Raw genomic sequence first — 16,231 nt, forward strand, 5'->3', positions numbered from 1 at the left:
GCCCCCGCACCCCGCTCCCAGCCGGCTCCATCGCCACCCGCTCATCCAACTCACAGCAGCAAGGACAACTCACAACAATGGACCGTTTCCTTGCTTTTATTTATTTCCAATCCCCTCGACGCCCCCCTCTTCCCCCCCCCACGAAATAACAGCGTTTTCGTGTTTTGCAGCTTGTCACAAAACTAAGGCATTGCGGGAAGTTACAAGAGGAGAGTCCCCCCCCACCTCTTCCACTAGTTTTCCGCTGCTGTAAGCTGTTTTCCACTGTTCCCCAAACCATCCAGGGACATGCAGTGTATTTGGTTTTGTCTCTGAAGAAAAGGCTGAGTGATTTGAAAAGCCAGTAAGAACTCACAGGAAGAGAAGGTCCTTTCAGAAGGTCTGTTTTGGCTTTTGTCTCACAGGTATTGTCCATGTAGGAATTTGCTTATGTAGGACATGAGTGTAACTGAGCAACAGGCCAGGAAAAAAAATATCACTCAACAATTTCCTTTTGTGCTTAGAAATTCTTAGAAGTCTCTATTCACCCCCAAAAGTCTAGCAATGGCAAAATGGCTGTTGGAGCAGGGACTGTCAGAAGCAGTCCTATGTCCAGCCTGAAAGGCAGATACACTAGAGAGGATCCAGCACACTGCAGTCCCATCTATAATGGGATGTTAGGGCCTAAAATTAGTTCATGTTTAGAATAGAGTTACAAATTGCTTAACTCTACAGACACGAAATTCATCAAATTCTTCCTCGTGACTGAGACTGCCATACCCTTACTTGGTCACACAAGTTCAGGGGACACGGGTGCCTACGTCTTACCTAAAACTCTGCCATACATGAAATTCAGCTGAACACATATCAAATATCCAACTCAGATCAGGATACCAACACTAATTTTAGATTTATGACTAAGTTCAAAATTAAGGCCCATAAATATATGTGTTTGAAGGCACAAGAATGTTTCCAGCCTCCCATGGAGGCTGGAAATGGTCAATAAAGGCAAAACGATGATCAGCTATTTCTAGCATCAAAGACTTAGGGTACATTTCACTTACCTAAACATAAGTATCTAGTTCCATCTGAGGTGCCTTCATGTTGTGTGTCCATATAGAATGTCAGTCATATCTGCTGTTCTCATGTAGCTATATTGAGTAAGTCTCAAAATCAAGTGTCTTGTGAGACACCCCACATTCAGGCAACTGGACCGAATCCCCAGAGGCTGGATCTCTATGGAGGCTCCAGCAACTAGAGTGGGGGCTCAGGCAGTCAGTACAACCATAAATAGTGTGGGTCGCTATAGACATCTATACCTATATGTCTTTATTTTGACCTGCATTCTCATATTTCCAAAGAAGTTCAGAACAGTGACTTAGTTCAGCAGTGTTGGCACTCGCCTCTCACGTGGTGATCTAAGGACTCATAGAGCCAAGAGAAAACCTGCTTTTGAGCCTGTGTCTCTAGACAGGACCTGATATTAAGATGCAGACAGTGCAGGAAAGGTTCCTCGCCACTGTGGCAGTAATGACTTTGGTCCTGGATTGAGAGGATGAATCTTAATGTCTTTAACATCTCTTTCGCGCTGCTGCAAACTGCCTAAAATCCAATTGTTTGGGATCTTCCTAAACAGGGACACTGAGAAAAATCAATCCAAATTAACTAAAGGTGTAAATTTAAACTCTTAAAACTCACTTTTAGGGTAAGTGTAAAGACAATTTGATACTGAATAAGGGGATCCTCAAAGGAACTTAATGAGGTTTTGCTAATCCACTTAAAGAAGTGAATCTTTCTTGAGTTTTCCTGGTGGACTCACCCCTAATCTTTTGTCATAAATTCCCTATTACTCTTCTTGTTTGCATAAATTTTATAAAGCTCATGGGTTCAACACACCAAATAATGTCTACCTATCTGCTGCTCAGTTACTCTAGAGCTGGGTGAGAACATTGCTGATATTTTTTTGAGAGTTTGCAGGCTTCTGGTACAATTTGATTCTCTATCTCTTTTCAATGGTTTAAAAAAAAAATAATTTAAAAAATATATTTTATTTACTTTTTTTTTTTCATTGACGTGCCAGCCCGCTCTGTACCTCTGACAATTCCTTGACTGATTGTTACTTCTCCCCACTTGTGATCCAGGAGCAGGAGCTTAATCTCAGGCCAGTCGTAACAAAACAGGGTTCAGCCTTTTTAAATGCGGGAGCCGTTCAGATTCCCGTTGGAGCTTAGCATTTAGCGCAGGTATCAAGAAAGCACAGGATGAGGAGTCATTTGTTTCTTCTTCGTGAGAGGTTTTGAACCCAATTTTTCTACTTGCTCAGAGTGCCCAACTCAGCAGATTTTTTTTTTTTTTTTCCTTCCAAGAATTAGCATATATTCAACACAAAATGTGGAATTAACACATGCAAAGAAAACGCGCTCTCGTTTTGGTGAGAAAAGCCAAAGGGAAGGCGGGGATTAACGGGAAATACGAATCCCTGGTAAATAAATAAATAAATAAATAAATAAAAATATTATTTTTTCTTTTATTTTTTTTTTTTCCAGAGGGTCTTCCGCTCTTCAGTTTATTTCTGACATGGGAGGGACCTGCGGCTCAGCAGCCGGTGTGGATGATGGAGATGCCGGGGCGGCGGGGTGGTCCCTGGGGACCGGGGGCTGCCGGGAAGAGACGGGATCCACCTGGACGTGGCGGCAAAACCGTCTTTGCCCCCAGGCTGGCCAAGCTCGTGTGGAGAGCTTTAAACCAGGCGTGATGGGGGAGGTGGAGATGGGGAAGAGAAGACTCAAAGAAAACGCGCTCTCGTTTTGGTGAGAAAAGCCAAAGGGAAGGCGGGGATTAACGGGAAATACGAATCCCTGGTAAATAAATAAATAAATAAATAAATAAAATTCCTGGTAAAAAAAAAAAAATTAAAAAAAGTTATTATTTTTTCTTTTCTTTTATTTTTTTTTTCTAGAGCGTCTTCCGCCTCCAGCACGGCCCCTCTGCCCGCCGCCGTGTCCCCGCCGTGCCGCCGCGGGGCCAGGAGAGGGAGCCGGTTGCCCCCGCAGCCCCGGCCCGGGACCCGCGGCCGCGCTCCCCCACCGCCGGGGCGTAGGGCGGCTCAGCCGGGCGCGGGGCGAAGCCTCGGGGGCTCGGGGTGGGAGGGGGGGTCCCGGCGGACCCCTTCACCCCATCCTGGCGGCCGGGGATGGAAAGGGCTCGGGGAGGAGAGGAGGGACCTGCGGCTCAGCAGCCGGTGTGGATGATGGAGATGCCGGGGCGGCGGGGTGGTCCCTGGGGACCGGGGGCTGCCGGGAAGAGACGGGATCCACCTGGACGTGGCGGCAAAACCATCTTTGCCCCCAGGCTGGCCAAGCTCGTGTGGAGAGCTTTAAACCAGGCGTGATGGGGGAGGTGGAGATGGGGAAGAGAAGACTTAAGCGCAGAGGTTGTGGAGCGGCCGTGTGAGGAAAGGGTGCAGGGTGACACGGGCAGGAGGGAACTTGGCAAAACCAAAACAGAGTGGAAAGGACCCCACCAGCAGCATATGTATGCTGAGACAATAGCACATGGAGGAAGCTCTCATACCCTCAAACGGGGAATCTGCACGGGTGGAGGCCCCTCTGGTGTGCCTACACAGCAACACCTGCAGGATGGGGAGCAAGCAGGAGGTCTCTTGGCAGTTGAAGGGCTATGGTCTCACTGCAGTCACAGAGAAGTGATGAGATAGCTAGCTCATGTGCCTGGAGTGCTGCAATGGAAGGGTACAGGCTCTTAGGAAGGACAGGGTGGAGAAATGAGCCTCGTGAAGTTCAACAAAGGGAAATGCAAAGTAATTTTGAGAAATAAATGCAGGTACCAGTGCATGTTGGGGGCTAACCAGCTGGAAAACAGCTTTGAAGAGAAGGCCCTGGGGGTCCTGGTGCACAAACAGTTGACCGTGAACTAGCAATGCACCCACACAGCAAGGAAGGGCAGTGGTGTCCTTGGCAATATCAGTAAGAACATTAGAAGGAGGTTGAGTGCTGACCTCTGCTCAGCACTGGAGAGACACATCTGGGTGCTGTGTCCAGTGCTGGGATCCCCAGTACAAGAGACACATGGACATACTGGAGCATGTCCAGCACAGAGATGATTAAATGCTTAGATCACCTAACTATATGAGGGGATACTGAGCGAGCTGCAACTATTAAACCTGGAGAAGAGATAGCTCAGGGGTATCTTATCAATGGGTATAAATATCTGGTGGGAGGGGTAAAGAAGACAGAGTCTGACTCTTCCCAGTAGTATCCAGTGACAGGAGAAGAGGCAGTGGGCAAAAATTGAAATGCAGTAAATTATGTTTAATATACTATTTTTTTTTTTTTTCCTTTGAGTGTGGTTCAATACTCAGGTTGCCTGGAGAGGCTATGGAGCATTGGTCCTTGGAGATACTCAAAATGTCTGAAAATGGCCCTTAACAGTCTGCTGTATTTGACCCTACCCTGGGCAGGGACTAGGTGATCTCCAGAGGTCCCTTCCAACTTCAGTGATCCTGTGATTCTGTGATACTCAGCAGTTTTCATATCCCCAAGTAAATTACCACAATGAATAAACAAGAAAGGGAGAAATAAAGCAGCCAGTATGAGTGCAACGCCGCATGAGTACAATCAATATTCATCAAACAGAAAAAGCAAAAAATCAATGAGGTAAAAAGAAAAAGAAATTTTCTCTTTCAAAAAACAGGCACAACTGATCTCCACTGCCGTAGACCATGGAGTCTTTCTCATTCTGGGCAAGCTTTCAGCTAATGGATCCACATACACAGTGGGGAGTGTTAAGGCTGCAGGGACAATCATTTCATAGCTGTTAGGTGAGTTGCCTTCAAAATCTGACATTATTTCCATATAGTGACTTTCCCTTTATGCATATAGTATGCACCTAACATATATTTGCAAATGTATATCTATATATACACACATACATTTATAAAAATATATACATTCCCTCCTGGGAAGTGTAAATATGTCCTCTGGGCTGAACAATGGATATTAATGAATTGCCAATGGATATCAATAAATTGCCATTGTTCTCTCTGGGGGAACAAAAATCTAGAAAATCTAGCAGGAAATAGCTAAGACAGATATTGTAGTGTTAGTATATTGTTCATAGAGGCTTTCATTACAGTTTTTTATTAAGACAAATAATGCTGATGAAGTTCAGGACTTGTCTTCTTCACGAGGTGAATTCCATTTTTCTCATGCATGTTTTTAAGGAGGTTAGACACAGAGTTGAATTGACTAGAGGTAATGTTTCACACCTTTGGAATTAGAGATGTCCAGTTCTAAACCCTGAACACACGAGTGGCTGACAATGCTGAGGATGTTTCAGCGAGAACTGTAAGACTTGTGCCTTTCTTTCCCAAAAAAGAACTGAAGATTTTGCCAGAGACTGTCCTGTGCTACACAGTTTGATTGGTCACTAGAACAAAATCCATAAATTAGCTTCCATCTGCTTGGTTCACTGCAGACCTTTACATTCTCTTTAATTGACAAGACCAGAGGCAACAGGCATAAACTGGGAGAGAGCTACAGAAATTCAAGGAGGTAATGCCAAAAGCCAGAAGTAACTGTGACAGGAAAATTTATAAGCAGTAGACACACTTGTCCAGATCCTGCAATAGACATAAAAATCCCTAACTGTTATTAGATGACTCCTTATCCTTTTGATGTTTGTAAATAGCTAAACAATATGTTAATTGTGCTGCAGTATTAATTGTTGCCACAACTTATTCTGTTAAAGACAATGGCGTTATCTTCCTGCAGTTTCACAGGCTGCAGGTGAAGTTGTCTTCCGCCAGATGATGCTGAAAGGAAGTATTTTACCTTCTTCTACAGAGCTATCTCAGGACCCTGGATACTGGATGTTACGGATAGTATATATAAATTTTCAGTGTACAAAATTCAGGAAATGTACACTTAAAATTAGGCAATGTGAATATTTCCTCAACAATATCTATTTTCTTTTTACACATCAATATGCTTTGTTACAGCACTGAAGAAGACCCATGGTGCCAGTTCTCCTGCATTGCTTATGCTGAAAATAGCTTGATACTGTGCTGCAGTGAAATGAGATGCTGTGGCTAAGTGGTTAAGGAAATTCACAAAAGATTCAGCAATATCAGTCTGCTCCTTGCTCTATATGAGTTCTTGCTACGAGATTTTGCTTCCTTTTCCCTCGCTGAAGCAGCTGGGGAAAGCTTTCTTCTTCATTGGAGCTGGGGAACCAAAGAGGACTGAATTTTTTGCTAGTCTTTTATATGCCAGTGGCTACTGAAATTGGGAATCTTCTGCTCCATAACACAGCAGGCAATATAGCCTCAGGTGAAGAGACAGCCACCGCTATGAGTCTGTCTATTGATTTTATTACCATGCTGTCTTGGAAAGATAGCCTTATATCTGTCAGCTGCCAGGGACCTCGGGTGATAATGACTTTAACTTAAGGGGATTCTTACTAAAGGCTTGTGGGCCTCAGAATATCTTTTTGCATTTAATTGTTATTTTGTCAAATTTCTCCCTCAAATATTGCTGATTTGTCTTATTGAATTGGCTACTGATGCAATTGCACAGTTGCAAATACGAAAATAAAATGTCTGGCAGCATCTCCAGTCCTGCATGTGTATTGGGAGCTCTGGTATCTGGTAGCACGTATCATAGATATTGGTGAAAGTTTCTTTGGTGTGTCTGTAGGGATAAATAAAACAAGGCCAGAGACCGCTGTCTGGCCCAAAATGGGATAAAATGACTGCATTCCCATTACATAGTCTTAGGGCCAGAAGATCCTAGGGGTATCCTCTGGTTCCTGTAGCCCTAAGGCACCATTTTAACTTCTAGGCTTTTTAATTGTTGTTATTTTTATTTTTCATTTCTTTTTTCCCTTGTAGAATCTGAGATACCATGAAGGCTGTTATTGATCAGAGTGATGTTTTCATAGCATGAAGCTGTGGGCATGTGTTGTATAGAGTGGCTTGTGACATGAGGAGTGTTTGAGGGTACAGTGCTGACTGCTGCAAAGTTAGAGCATGTAGGGTGTGGGACACCCAAACCACTGCATTCTTCTCCAAGTGGCCTTTTGGGAATGGTCCTGGCACATCCTATCCCCTGAACCGTGCCCAGGCATTGTCTTGGAGAACTCTAAATGGGACAGGCAAAAACCCTGCCAGGCAGTATGCTAACAATTATGCACTACAGAAGAGTAGCGGTCCCTTCCAGTGCTCACATTCATTGCCTGGCACTATTTTATTTAACGGCATAGATATAACCTATGGTTTAAATAATTTCTTGCAGAAATATCACGGAAATAAGTTAATAAGGATGCTCTTACCTCTAACTCTTCTCAATCCCCCATAGCCTATGTATGAAGCTTTCTAATTTTTGTAGTTTTCTACAATGCAGGACCAAGTCAGCATTGCTACTTCAGCCCAAACCAGTAGTGTACTTGCTCTGTGCTAATGGCTATTATTATGTTGTCCTTTTTTTCCCTTGAACAATTCAACTGTCCTTGCTGTTGGAGGAATTTCTCCAGATCTGTCTCCCTCAAGGATGCCTCCTGCAAACTGCACTCTTTTGTCCCAGAGACAATCCTAAGTTCAATTATGGAATCTTTAATGTCTATAAAGTTACACATATTGTTCTCAGTTCTGAATAAGAGTTCAGTCTGTATTCTGATTTTAAAATTTCTGGGTAAAATGAAAAAAAACAGCAAAGCAGAGCAAAAATATCCCAGTAGTCCTCTATTCTTATCTAGTCGTGGTATAACTTTTTGTAATACAAATAGAAGACAAATAGACATCAGACTGCTCGTATCTTTTATCATAAGGGTCTTCATATTATAGCAGGGGTAGAAAGGCACTGGCTTTACTGTAAGCAGCATATAAAATTTCCATTTACTAATTCTAATGATGAGATAGAAAAATCTGAAGGTATTTTGCAAGAAATGCAGAATCAATAATAATTGTTGTAACCACAATAGTGCCTCAGCTTTCTACTTATAAAAGATCAATGCAGATTTAAGTAAATGTAGTTTGCCACCTTTGTACACAAAGATATAATGATCTACATAATTAAGTAAAACATTGGAAGTGCTTTTAGTGTGAGTACACTTAAATAAAGAGTATGGAAAACATTTATGAGGGATGGTTTCTCCAAAGGTGAAGTATAGTAGTTATTGATGGTATGATCCCTCCTATAACATTAGAAACATGAATTTGGAAGAACATATATATAAGATTAGGTTTATAGCACTGAATATTTTTCTGTTCTGCATTTATATGCCTTCTACATCTATGATGATAATTTTTCCATTAAATAGTGCTGTTACCTTAATAAGAGGGGAAAATCTGTAGATATCTGCATAGGTAATAAGAATGAGATCTAGATCCTTGTAAATAACCATGCTATGATCTAAGACAGCAAGTTGATTCTGTAAGAAATTGATTAGTCAATATTTCTGTAGTCTCATTCTGTCTGGAGTTATCAAAAATCTTGCTCAGCTGTTCCACGCTTTGGGCATTACTTATGACAGCAATGTCATTCTCACATCTCTTGTTTTTCTACAGGTAGGATAGTTAAAAAAATTACTTCAATTTCACAGTTTTCCTGTCACTTTCTGCTATTCTTCTCTTCTGTTTTTGCTGTCTGAGTTATGGCTCTGTTTTCCTATTCCAAAAGATGAGAAAAGTCATTATTTTGCTTAAAACGGCAAGAAGCTTTCTGGCAGTTTTTACTTGCCTTCCTATTATAGAGCCCTGGGGAAACTCTAAGGCTAATTTTTGACCATGACAACAAAAATCCTGCTTTTTACTGTAATAAAGCCTGAGATTATCTTAGAAACTCGTGACTCCCGGGATTTAGTCTTTAAGACTAAGCACTGATTATTACTAGAACTCAAGATAAAAACAATCCTGCTGATTTGGAATCAACCCTGCCCTTCTAGAGCTACAGAAATAAGCCCAGTAAGCTGAATATTAGCTAGTAGGAATTATTACGGGTTTGCATATATAGAATTATTTAAGTATATCTTTTGAAATGTCTTCATCTTCATGAAAGAAACTGCAATTAGTATTTCAGAAAACTTCCCAGATAAGCCCCCCTTGCTTGCCTACCCACACTAATTGTGGTTTCCTTATCCTGTATGGTCTTTGTACATTTCACTGACTCGCTGCAAGCCTGTCCTGACAGATCAGGCTTTTCTGTTTCAGCATATTCCAGTATTCTGCCCTTTGGAGAGGCTGAGCCTGGGAAACAGCTAAATGTGCATCCTTCTGATGCCCAATGTAAATGAAAGCAGTCTTGCCTTGTTTACTCTTAACAAATCTTGACAGTGTCCCTTTAGAAAAAGACAAGGTTTTCTTAGTAAACGTGTTTGGGAAAAACTTGTTTTGATTGACAACAGTGACAATACCCCCGAGGGATTGTGCATCATCCCATAATGGAGCTATGGCCGCCTTTTCACACAGAACAGGAGCGGTGTGTGTTGGGGCACCTGGGTGGATGCTCCTTTCTTTCCAAATGGCCTTTGTTTTGTTTTGCTTTGTTTTTTTCTCTTCTGTTCCTCCCAGTTTCTAGAAAGCACAAAGGCTGTTAAAAGGCATTGGAAAGACTACTGTAAGATGCAAGAAAAAGTGTAATTGAGATAGTTCTGTCACCTGCATGTTTGGGTTTTTCTCCCTTAATTAAAGCAAAATTCTTACTGGTGCAGGTTTATCTTTTGCAATATACTTTGGCCAGTTGCTTATTCTTGCAATGCATTGTATCAATAGATCATCATCAAAGGTGACAGCTGTGTGAAGTTGTCACAATAAATATAGCATAATTTTATTATTGTCTCTGTTGTTAGATTGTATTCAGGGCTGCAACATCTCTCCTTCTGAAAAAATGTCAAACATGAAACGTCTCATGACTAATAAAACCCCTGCATACAGCATATGTATGTGGATACGTTACATGTATATGCTGCAGAGACATGTGTATTTATAGTAACATGCTGTAATTATGGCGAAAGTTCTGTCAGCATTTCCAGTATAAACATCATTTTCAGGATTTATTACACAGCTATAGGATTAGATCCCAGATAGAATTTGGCAAATGAGGCCTCAGCCAGGGTAACAAATTCTTCTGCAGACTTCTTTTTCAAAGAATTGCTTCATAATGTATACAAACACAAACAGAAACAGATGTTTGCAAAGTTTTTATTTGTGTTGGTGTAATTAAAAACCAGCACAGGTTTAAGATGAAGTTCGCCTCAGAGATGTGCCCAAGTTAAAAAAAGAAAAAAATAAACCCAAAGAAAAAAAAAAAGGAAACTGCTCCTCTTGCCCAGCATAGTCTGCTTCTTTCAGCGTTTCAGATTTTTTTCTGATGATACTGTGGAAATATCATGTCTACCGTTCTCTCCTTCAGTTGGCTCAAGTGCGGGACCCTGTTCCAGGCTTCCAGGTGACAGAGGACCTCACACCAGCTGAAGCCCTGCAAATCTCAGCGATGCCAGAGTCACATGAATGATCTGGTTTCATGAATGTCTCAATACTTTGCAGACATTGCAGGGAGTGTGACTTGTTGCTGTTGGAACTTGTATTTATATGTTCAGATTCTGCTTTATTCTGGTGTTCCCATAGCTTGTGGAAAGACCCTCATTCAGGTGGAGACAGCTCATGGAAGTGTTTATAGGAGAATTCTTCTCTGTTGAAATTTAGGTGAAGATTTGTTTTCCCATCTTGAAGGTTTTTGCACTTTCAGTTTAGAGCAAGTGGAAAAATGCAAATAGCTTTCTGAGTGCTAGCTATGCCTTTGTGGGGCAGTTCAGCCCTGCTATCCACAGAGGTGAGCTAGCTGAAACCTGCTGTCACTGCAGGGTACTTGAGGCCCCTTTAATCCTAGTTCGGCAGGTGCACAAAACAAAGGACCTGCTGGTGGACAGACACCCAGTTCTTCATGGTTTCCTGTACTCTCTGAAGGAGAGAAAGACTTAACCTACTCAGAAAGACATCTCTGAACCTATTACTTGGACAACACAAGGAGTTCTGAATACTTTTAGAGAGGAAAGAAGTATCCAGATGCTCTCAGGCTTTTTGGGCATGGTTTGAGAGGTCTGGTAGAACCAGAAGCTCTCTTACGAAGACAGGCTGAGAGAGTTGGGGCTGTTCAGCCTGGAGAAGAGAAGGCTCCAGGGAGACCTTGTAGCAGCCTTCCAGTGCTTAAAGGGGGCTACAGAAAAGGTAGAGAGGGACTCTTTTTCAGGGAAAAATAGGATGAGGGGTAACGTTTTTTTAACTGAAAGAGGGTAGATTTGGAATAGATATTAGGAAGAAATTCTTTACCGTGAGGGTGGTGAGGCACTGGAACAGAAAAGCTGTGGATGCCCTTTCAGTGGAAGTGTTCAAGGCCAGGCTAGATGGGGCTTTGAGCAACCTGATCTAGGCAAAATTGTCCCTTTCCATGGGAGGACATGGGACTAGATGATGCTCAAAAGTCCCTTGCAGCCCAAACTATTCCATGATTCTCTGAGTCTAAAATGAGAAAAATAACAATTTTCATTTTGAAATGGTGAAAATGAAAGATTTTGCTAGTTGAATTTCTTAGCAAAAAAAAAAATAAAATTGTTAAACAATACATAGTGAAGAATCCTATCAAGTTCCTGAACTGTCTGTTTCAGCAAGGACAAAAGAGTAACACCTAAAAAATTCTGCTGAAATAAATTACATTATGTTCATACTTAGCAGAGTTGAAGTTTGAATTCAATGAGCTTTAACCGAGTATAAATTTTATTCTTAATGTGGATAAAAAGATCTAAAAAGGAAAGGGGCAATAGAAATGTGTCAAATAAGATAATGTAGAACTACAAGTGGCTATTGTCAGGCTGATCTAAAAGTATTGTCAAGATTTCTATCCTCTACATGCAATACTCCGTACAGAGAGAAGTATCATATCAGAGAGAGAGGTCATATTTTAAACTGGAGTTGTATGTGAACAAGGTCCTTTGAGACTGGTATGTTATTTTGGTACTTTTGGTACTGGTGACAACTAATGGTTTACCAAGTGATTAACCAATAGTTCAACAGCAACCAGGGTTTTGTGGCATGTCAATATGATGAATACTTCAAACACTAGAGGTTAACACAGAAGCCTTGTGATTCTTTATCATAAATATATATATACACAGTCAAAAAGACTAAAAAAATCTCACAAATCAGCCTTCATATAACCACTTTATATATAAATGTAATAATAACAGAATATTTTAACATTCAAAGTGTAGATTTTATAGAAAGTTCCCTTCATGCCATCTAATGCACTGAAGAACTCTCTTTCTTCATTAAGGTTTAATTGAAAAGAAGGAGTGGAAGGTACTGATCTCCTCTTGTATTACAAGATTTTTTGACTGGATGGTTTTATGGTCATACAGCATGAGAAATCTAGAAGGACTAATGCCCTTTAACTAAAACCAACACCACAAATTTGCTCTGATTAGCTCACGAAGAACAAACAAAGCACAGCTATGTTCTCGAGATTATAATCAAAGTTGCTAGTGCTTACTTTGAAACTGTAGCCAAGAGTGAAACCGCAAACAAACACACATTATTTATTATCTATACAATATAGAAGTTTGTAGGAGATGATTCATGGTGATTAGTTTCCATATTCCAAGTCAGGATCTTGAGGTCTGGCATATTCATTTATGCAATCATTATGAGCTGAGAAGGGGTAAACTATTCTGACATAGAAAGCTGACCTTTCTGTTATTTTCATCAAATCTGAACCATCAATTTATCAGCCATGGTATGTGAACCAGTTCTCTTCCATCTATACAAAGGTGCAGCAAGCCTTCAGTTTGGAAAGATTAAGGTGAATAAAGGTCACTAGATCTCTTTATCTGATTGTAGCCAAGAAAATTGCTGAAAGCAAGAAAGTATGCTGCAGGCACACTGGTGATTTTTCACAATGCCATTGAGTAGAACCTTGAAATCTGGTGCGGTCATAGATCATGGACCTGAGTACACGCATACACCCATAATGAAAAAAAAAATAAAAATTTCACCTTTCAATGAGAATATTCCCTCACAAGGCAGTCAATGATTGAGGATTTTTTTTCATTTGCCATTTCATCTTTTTAGTCTTTCAGTGTCTCTTATTTTGTAACTTCACCTTAGCCTTCCTTTATTATACCTTTATTTATCTAGACTTTAACAATATAAAAACACCCATATAAAAGCTCTAGGTACCTATAAAATTAATTAGACTTACAATTCCAAATGATGGCCACCAAACAGCATAGCAATAATCCCGTAGAGAGAACAAATTAACTCAGCTAGCCAATAAATCAGAACAACAGAGAACTTGTTTTCTTTTTCACCTCCAAGAATGGGATCAGAACTGGCCCAAATGCTTTATCAAATAAATGGCTCTTGTAGGACGCTCAGAAGGTCATGACGTTTGACTGGGTGGGTTTATTCATTGGCAGGTTTTTTTTTGGTTATGTTTTACCATAAAAAGAATAATTAAAGACATCTCTATTTTTCGTGTGTGTTAGGTGTCCCAGTGGATATGACATTGTCAGCTATCAAGATTGAAAGTCCTCTGATGTCACTACTTCTATTTATCATGTAGCCAAGAAAATAGTCATATATTTATTAATTGGTTGAGTTGTTACTGAAAATTACAGTTGGGCTAATGTTACCTGTTAGCCTTTAGAAGACAATGGGTGATGAGTAATTGCATATTGCAACTGGGAGTGAGTGACCAAAGGCTAATGTTCTGTGGCAAAGTACAGTGCAAAAAAATTTTTTCTCACCCTCTAATAATAAGGTCTTGTTACAGCCTCAGAGAAGCTCCTGGGTGAAGGGACTATCATTTGCTTTATTCACCTAGGAAACAGAGCATGATCTTGTTGCCCTCTAGATCCTAAACTTACCCCATCTTTTTTTAGGATCTAACTGGCCTCTAGCTCTTAAAAGCATAATGTCCTCCAGACGTGGTGTCCCTCCCATTTCACTCTCTCTACCCCAGAGCAGATGGCGAAGCACAGATATCTGTAGAACGTAATTCAGATTTAATATGCATCCAAATACCAGGATTTTGGTAGTTTGCTATTTTACAATAGGTGCTGGGAGCTGGAGAGAGATATCTTGGTTTTTTTCAATATAAATGTTACTACTACTAGAAAAAATAGAATATGCACCACAGAAATCAATGTAACGAGCTTATCATTTTTTACGCTGGGTTAAGACCTGGTGGAATTACTGTGTCTTCCCATAATTTGTAAAATGAACATTTAAAAATAAATGACTGACATTTAAGGTGAAAGTATCTCTTCACTAACCCTAGACCTTCAATTCAAAACAATTGTAGCAAATTTGAGAGACAAAATTCACCAAGGTTAATAACAAAAAGTGATAGCCAACACCGAGCTCTGCATCTGCCTGCATGGATGGACTGCTATCCAACCGCATCCTGAATAAGATTTAAAATATAATTTGACTTTGAAATCCAAATGTATCTAGCACCTTCCTCCCTAGAGGGCCAAACCAGATGTGCCTTGTTTTTATCCTGCTGGCAGCTATACATAATTTCCTAGGTAGACATCCATAGAAATCCTGTGATATCTGAAAAAGTAAATTTCATCAGGCTAAACACAGATCTAAAGCATTAGACTAATGAAATTTTAAACCCCATCCCATAAAGTTATATTTCACAAAAGTGGAAAGCAGTTTTTATTCCTTTTTGCTGCAAATTTTCTGAACATATGGTGTAATGTGGAAACATGGATAGTCAGAACAGTTAGCAGTTGCTGTGGTACTGCTGGCTTATTTCCACTTTACAAATTCATACGAAGCTAAAATATCACGCTGGTGACATATGCTTACCGGCTCTCCATTTACTGCCTGCAGCTATGGGCTCCTGTATTCTAATGGTAATTCTACAATCTGTTCACTGACAGCTCAGGGGGCCAGATGATATGCACACTACTGACAGGGACATCACTTTCATGAAACATTTACTTCTCTGCACCTGAATATTGGAGTAATCATATAGAGAGTCGACACACCATGAAATAGAGTTAGACTGAAGATTCTGAGAAGAAAATAGCAGACTGTCACTCAAAATAAAGTTCATTTTATACCCAGCAGAGCTAGGTTAAAAGACATTTCCATACACTGAAAATGCTTTCCATCTTTAAAGCTGCAGTTTAAAAGAAAAATGTTTTCCCTGTATTTTTCTTCAGTGGCTCAAGGGATAATTGCACTCCAAGACTTACATTTGAGAAATCTTGTACTTTCTTGTCCTGTGCTATTCAAATGAAGCCAGAATTATAGTGGGTGGATGGGCTCTGAAAATTCAACCCTGCCACATTGCCAAGAGCACCACCACACTACCTCTGAGTAACTTCATTTTATTTTCGTGTGCTGCCCCGCAAGGCTGGTGGTAAGGTTTTGAATGCTTGAAGGTCATTTGCACAAAGTGACCTCTCCAGTCGGATCTCTCCACCTTCCTGAGGCAGCAGCACAGGTACAGCTGAGCTTTAGGTAGTGGATCACTGCCCAAGGCAGCGTATGGCCAGGATGGGATTAGCTGGCTGGTGCTGGGGACTTATGTCCACCTAGTTATGTCCAAAGTAGTCAAAGGACACGCTGTAGGATCGGGATTAGCTGCTCAGAGCAAGAACTGCTGAAGCATACCTTAGTGTCCCTAAGCAGACACAGGCAAGGCTGGTAATCAGCACATTCAGGTGAGAGCTGGTAAAATGCATTATGCATTGCATAAATGCTATGTTTTACGGAAAAGGGTAATGATAAATTCCAAGGCAAAAGGTTAATTTAATTATGCAAAATTTGAGAAAAGGCCTAAAAGGCCAGATAATATCTTATCAACCTCTATCATTCCCATCAGAAGATAACAACCAATTATCTAACATTAGGAAAGAGGAACAGAGCAGTAGAAAACAGAGATTATTCCCTTGCTAATATAGACAGGGCAAGGATAAACATCTAATGTGTGAGCCAGCAGTTGGTAAGCATGGAAACCATCTTTCTAAACATGGTAACCATCTTTCCAGCACCCATATTACCTGTGAATGGAAATACAGTATTGACATTAATATATTTTCCATGTTCTGGCTACCGTGAAATTAATAATGAACAGGGAAATTGTTAGCCATGTAGTTGAAGAAGAAATTTCAACATTGCTAGGCAGGTGGGGGTGAAGTTAAAAGCTGGACAGGAAGTCACAAAATG

This window comes from Calidris pugnax, unplaced genomic scaffold, assembly GCF_001431845.1.
Source record: "Calidris pugnax isolate Ruff unplaced genomic scaffold, ASM143184v1 scaffold171, whole genome shotgun sequence".
NCBI lineage: Eukaryota > Metazoa > Chordata > Aves > Charadriiformes > Scolopacidae > Calidris > Calidris pugnax.